Consider the following 7,171-nt stretch of genomic DNA (forward strand, 5'->3'; position numbering starts at 1 on the left):
TACCCACTCCCCTCCCCCCTGCCCAATACCCTATTACTGTAGTACCTATGTGTCCACTTAGGTGCTGCTCAGTTAATACCAGTTTGCTGGTGAGTACATGTGGTGATTGTTTTTCCATTCTTGGGATACTTCACTTAGTAGTATGGGTTCCCGCTCTAACCAGGAAAATATAAGATGTGCTATTTTTGAACTTTATCAATAAATACTTGAAGAAATGATTATATGACATTTGTGCTGACCTATTAATATGGCGAACTATATTAATATATTTCTGAATATTAAAATGTTTGTATTCCTGGATTAAACCTGTTTGTGAAACTTTTAGTAATAATTTTATACCAATAAAAATAATAAACTTGATTTTAGTGTTCTCTCACAGTAGTAATAAGTTTGAGTGCATTATCAATGTTTTCTCATTGCAAAAAATAAATTGGGAACTATAATTTTTTCTCAAAAACTTTGAAAAATACTGGAATTAAGTGTTTCTTAGAAGTTTTGCAGAATTTCTCATAGAAAACTGACTATATGGAGTGAATGTTGAGCTTCTTAAAAATTTTCTTCTATATATAATACTATACATGTAGTTAATATGAGGTCAGTTTATATAATTTATAATTTCTTAGAAAATCATCCATTTAATCTAGATCCCAGAAGGTTTGCATAGAATTGAGCCAATAATTTACTAACTGAATGTGTAAATCATAAGTTTATTTCTTTCTATTTATTTCAGTTGTACATTCCTGTAAATAGAAAAACTTGGTCTACTGTTTTCTTTTTATTATTATTTTTTATCTAGTCATTGAGTTTTCTAATTAATGAAAATCTCTTTCTAAATCTAGCTCATCATTTCTAATTTTCAGCACTGGTGTGTTTTCATTGATAATCATTCTTGGATTTCAGCACTGGTGTATTTTCTTCATTTTCTATATTTTCAAAGGTATTTTAGTTGGAAATTGAGGATTGCTTTGTCACAGGCTGTTACTCAGAGCATTTTAAACCAAAATTTTGAAAATGAAGTTATATTAATGCTTTAAGTAGCCTACAATTTATCATGTTATTGGATTTTTCTATTACTGAGATTGATTTCTTGTTCCATAATTCAACTATGATGAACAAACACAATAACTTTATTATATAAAACACTTGGAACAATATTAATAGGAAAACTGCTAATTTGAGGAACTGGCCAATTAGTTTTTTTGATATTAAAAAAAACACCACATGGAATACTTTGAATCATTTACCTATATATTTAAATAGGACACTTTTTAACTTGCTAGTATGAAATGGGTGTTTGATGAATGGCTTTGTGCTAATGTAGGTCAGTGAAGTATTATTGGTTTTATTTAGTACTTCCCAAAGTTGTTATATTTCCTTTTTCTGTATAAATGCCCAAAATGTCCCTTCCAGTTATTGAAAATGTCAAAATTTTTTTTGTTGTTGAAAATGTAATAGATATATTCACTACTATCTAATCAATAGAAGTGAAGTGTAAACAATTGAGCAAAATGAATTGATTTTTTAATAGCCCACTAAACTGTGATGGATACCATAATATTGACACCAGTTGTCTTTGTGATATTTTTAGTCATAAGTCCAAGTCTTCTCAAACATGCTACTCACATATATATTAAATTCAGATCCTTCAACTACAGTTATTTTTATCTAGATTCTCAGTATTACCTCTAATGCTTATTTTCATGTGGACTTTAAAGTTACTTTTACTTCATAGAATTTTATGAACTTTTAATATGTACATTCCTTTTTCATTTACCTCTAAATAAATCCTGATTTTCATCTTACCCGGAGCATTTTAAAGTCTTTCTCCTCAAAAGGAGGTAGAATTATTTATTTGATTGTATCTCAAGATGGCAAATTTTAGGAAGAAAATAAATTTCAGGAACTGATGCTCTACTTGCAACCGCTTATGAGAAATGCACAGAAATTCATAGGTTGAATAAAATAGTTGTGGATTATATAGTCCACTATACTTTTTTCTCAGATACTTATTTTGTATAAATAAATCAGTATTTTTTTTTCTATTTTGTTGAATTAATATTTTGGAAACTATCTCAAAACAAAATAAACAGCACTATAACACATGTTTTAGGAATGCCTCTACAATTTTATACTACCAATTTGTATTTTTTTTTTTTTTTGGTTCCTTTAAAAGCTGAGTGATGTTTACTGTGACATTATTTTGGCTTTTTAAAAAATTTCTTTTTTACTTTTGGCCAAAGATATAATAGATTGGACTGATTCCATACCTTGGATTATGAAACATAGGACAATTCATGACTGCACAAGGTGGGAAATGGACAGTAACTGTTAGCCCAGAATTGATATGCCATTTATTAATATTTGCATATGACATATAAACTGAAATATTGCCTCAGTCTAACTAAAATTCTCAAAGTTGTCAGTAATTTTCTGCCTTAGAGATTGGAGGCAGTAAACTTAGAGGAGAGGTCATTTCAAGCAGAGATGAACCCATAGGCATTGCCACAGGTGGTTATAATCCCTTTTGCCATATCCTGATAGGAAGCAGATTAGCTAGCTTCTAACTTTCCTCTCCTTTTAGAAATCCATTTTCCAGCTTTGAAGAAAACAAAATAGATACTTGAAAGAGTTGTACATTCAGTTCTTAAATTGTCCATCAAACATTCCTAGTATAACCACTTGAGCATTTTCTGCATGTGGTTAAGTGTAAAAATAAGTTTGTTAAGGATAAAATGTATGATTTTATCTCTCATTTCACTGAGACATTGATTTCCAAATAAAATTGCATTTCTATAGATCCCTGTTGCCTCACCTAACTATTCTCTGGGGAATGGGCTGTTTCTGTTTACCTGAGAGAATTACTTAGAAAAGATCTTTAAATTTCTAGTCACGTTCAACTACAGAAAGTTTGGACATTTACAAAGCTTTGAGATTTTCAGGAGTGAGTTAATTTATAGAATCAATTTTTTTTAACCTAAAATCCTTATTCACACTTTCTTGTTTATGCTCTGCTATCTAAGCATAGCATCTATTAACACATGGGAACATTCTTGCTTATTACCTTGGCCAGTATAGATTTTCTTGCCTGATGGTATACATATATCCCCATCCCTCCTGGGATTTAAGAATCCTAGACATTGTACTTAAGGCACTACTTACAACTCTTTTCCTGAAATTCTACTAGATGGATTGTGGTTAAATCAATCCCTGGTGAAAAAAAGGAGATGGCAAGAGTTACTGGTGCCTGTCACCAGCACACATTTGGCCCATGTGCTGGCTGCTGATAACAGTGACAAACTAGTTGAAAGGTTTTACTTTTTTTTTTAATTTTGAGGTCAGTGGTCACCAAAACACCTGTGAGTAATGGTAAATGTCATTCCAGAGTGTCAGCTCTAGAGTATCATTAAACACAACAGATTTCCACAGTGTTTTGCATTTTATTTAATTTCACCTTTCCAAAGCTAATGCTATGCTATATTTTGTGAGTGATCTTCTCACACTAGTGTTATCACATTCATAGAAAAACATTTTAAAATTAAATTTTATTACTGCTCCTAATAATTGTTCAGAGAAAGATAGTACAGGATGCTGCTGAATCCTTGCTTGTATTTATAAATATGTAAAGTAATTTTCTCTGAAATCTATAGCATGTACCAAACCAATACAAAACTCAAAACTCCATCTAGTGGTATAATGTTTAGATTAAGGTTATAAAAGTTTGACTTAAATTATATATAATTTGACAATGCTGATAATAAAATCAAAGACCTTTACAACTACATATAAGTATTTAAACATAGACTCTAAATACTGAAACGTCTTGTGATAGTACATACTGTTTAATTTATTTTTATTTTGGGGAAGTTTCTGGTGAAAACTGGAAAACCTGCTAGACAAATTCTAAAAGAGCTGTAACACTCTATACTTTGTGAAATCATGAAAATAAGACCAATCTTTAAAAGACTATGTGTATAATAGAAGAATGCTTTTAGGGATGACAGTTTGGAGGGTCAAAAATAGGTATGCAGATGACTATGTACCACAGTATGTATTATTTAAGTTAAGGAAGGGTTATCACCTTGGGATTTCATTATTCTTGTTATTCTCTCAAATTTGAGAGAAATCAGTCAAAAATAGTCTATCAGTGGCAATGATTAAGGTTAGGACTAAACATATGTACTTTTATTTGAATATACTTCCTCCACTCACACATCCTACCCCCTGATTAATTCTATAGTCTGTGATTAATTAATATCCATCCAAAATGAAGTTTCAAAAACTGATGATGTTGGAAGTGTGCATACTTTCAGATACCTCTGGCATAAGAAATACCTTATAGTGTTAATATATTAAAGCATTCATGAAGCTTGAACACTGGACATACTGTTTTTATTTTCATAGTGGATGACAATTAATTACTTTCAAATGTCATACTAAGGAGTAAGAAAACGCTTTAAAATAGTGTTGAGTTATTTGAGTTGTTTACTATGATACCGACATGATGTATAGTATCATTATGCTGTTGTACAATCAGATAATAGATGAAAAGTGATCCTTTAAATTGATTTTCTAGAATGCATTCTCTGTATTTGCTGTCAATCCTGATTAAATAAGCAATTTTTATGGCACATTGGCACCGTGATAAAAATGACAAAAATAATATTTCCCACCTGCTAATGACAACTTTCTTCCATTTTGAGGAAGAACAAATACATAGAAACCAAATTAGCATGTTAAAAGAAGATGCAGGATAATGAATGACAGCAAAACAGAGTGAGAAAGAGACAAGAACAATGTTGATGGGAAAAGTGGAATATAATGTTATACTTTAATACCTGACACATCAAATTGCAAATATAAAAACAAATATTAAAATGTCTTCACCTTAATATGAAATGATAAAGTGAAACACAAGATCCAGCCTTAGAGAAAACGCAACTTTAATCATTATATTGAGATTATAATAGTGCTTGTAAATTCCTGTTATTTTTTATTTTATTTTTTTTTTTTCAATTTCTAAGTTTTCCTTTTATTTCCTCATATTATGGGGCTACAAATATTGTTAGGGTTAAATATATTGCCCCTGCCACCCCTCCCCTACCCTGCCATCCAGAGCTTCAAGCCTGTCCAACCCCAGGTGGTGCACACCGCACCCATTATGTAAGTATACACCCTTCCCCTCCTCCCCCCTCCCACCTGCCCACCTCCCGATAACAGTTTTTTTTTCTTTTTTAGACATTTTGGTTACATTGTATATCTTTGCCTCTCCCTAAAAAGGGCTAGAGGTAATTCCTCCCCCCCACAATGCCCTAAGATGTGGGTCTCCCCCCCCCCCGAATCCCTGGTGTACACTACCACTATTTGAGCGCCATAGTTTTAATCAGTCAGTACCAATTTGATGGTGAGTAGATGTGTAGCCCATTTTCCAGATCTTGGGTCGCCTCACTTTGTATAATGGGCTTAAGCTTAATCCAGGATAGCATAAATGGTGTTAGCTCACTGTTGTTTCTTAGAATTGAGTAGTAGTCCATAGTGAGCATATACCACATTTTAGTTATCCACTCATGAATTGACGGGCACTTGGGTTGTTTCCATGACTGTGCAATAGTGAATTGTGCTGCCATAAACATTTGAGTGCAGATGTCTTTATTATATGTCTTTATTATAGACATATAATATATATATATATTATATGTCTATATCTATATTATCTATAGATAATAAAGATATATCTATATGTCTATATCTATATTATGTATTATATGTCTATATCTATATATATTATATGTCTATGTCTATATCTATACATATATATATTATATGTCTTTATTATAGAGTGTCCTATGTTCTTTTGGGTAGATGCCCAACAATGCTATTGCTGGGTCAAATGGTATTTCTATTTCTATCTGTGTGAGTTATCTCCAAATTCTTTTCCACAAAGGTTGCACTAATTTGCAGTCCCATCAGCAGTGTAAGAGTGTTCCTGTTTCTCCACATCCTCACCAGCATTTATTGTTTTGGGATTTCTTCTCACTGGGGTTAGGTGGTATCTCATTGTGGTTTCAATGTGCATTTCTCTAATGATTAGAGATGTTGAACATTTTTTTATATGTTTGCAGGTCATTATTCTGTCTTCTTTGGAGAAGTTTCTGTTCATTTCCATTGCCCATTTCTTGATGGAGTTGTTTGATTTTTTTCTTGTTTATCTTTTAAGTTCTAGATAGATTCTTCTTATTAGACCTTTATCGGAAGTGTAGAAAGCAAATATTTTCTCCCATTCTGTGGGTTGTCTATTTGCTCTACTGATAGTTTCCTTGGCTGTGCAGAAACTTTTTAATTTGGTCAGATCCCATTTGTTTATTTTTGATGCGGAAGTGATTGTCTTGGGGGGTCTTCCTCAAAAATTCTTTGCCTAAACCAATGTCTGATAGGGTTTTCCTAAACTCTTCTTCTAGGATTCTTAAGGTTTCATGCCTTAGGTTTAAGACTGTTATCCATCTTGAATGAATTTTCGTGAGAGGTAAGATGTAATTCCTGTTATTTTTTTTAAATGTTCAGTGTAACAGTTATTACCATAGAGCCAGGCTACGCTAAAAATATGCCAAACTGTTTTTGAATGTCAGAAAAAATGAGAATTTCTTTTATAATTCTTCTGACAAATATTTTGGCTTTAAACAAATATTAGTATTTAAGTAACTAAAGTATTATTTTATCTATTTATTTCTTTCATGAATTATTTATTTACTTTGCCTATTTGGAGACTATTTTTATATTCAGGTGTTCATGTTTTCTTTATTTATGAATATACTTTAGGATTTGGGGGATGATAATTCATTTTAATACTATTAAATATTCTCATTTTCACTTATTTCAAATTTTGTTCAGGCATTATATAAAATAAATAGATTCTCTTTCATTTGAGTTCATCAAGATTTGGTCAATTTTTTCAACTGAGGATTTAATGCTTTTATGCAAAGTTTTCTATTTCAGAAAACTAATTTAAAATCTTCAAATCTAGCCATGGATGAAGACAAGCGATAATTTATCATACTAAAAAGTAGAGACATTTTGGCAAATAATTAGAGTGGTTTATTACCATGCTAGACAACTGAATAAACTCACTACAGAGATTCTTGAAAATTGTCTAATATTTGGTTGTAAAAGCTATGTC

The 7,171-nt window shown here is 31.4% G+C and overlaps 1 non-coding gene across 1 annotated transcript; it reads right to left on the reverse strand.

The window, feature by feature from the left end:
• Positions 1 to 3,856: 3,856 nt before the first annotated feature.
• On the reverse strand, positions 3,857 to 3,920 carry LOC142874699 (U7 small nuclear RNA). Its single transcript, XR_012922341.1, has one exon. It is a non-coding gene; the product is annotated as a U7 small nuclear RNA (small nuclear RNA).
• Positions 3,921 to 7,171: the final 3,251 nt, after the last annotated feature.

The sequence above is a fragment of the Microcebus murinus genome, chromosome 12 (genome assembly GCF_040939455.1).
Source record: "Microcebus murinus isolate Inina chromosome 12, M.murinus_Inina_mat1.0, whole genome shotgun sequence".
In the NCBI taxonomy this organism is placed as follows: domain Eukaryota; kingdom Metazoa; phylum Chordata; class Mammalia; order Primates; family Cheirogaleidae; genus Microcebus; species Microcebus murinus.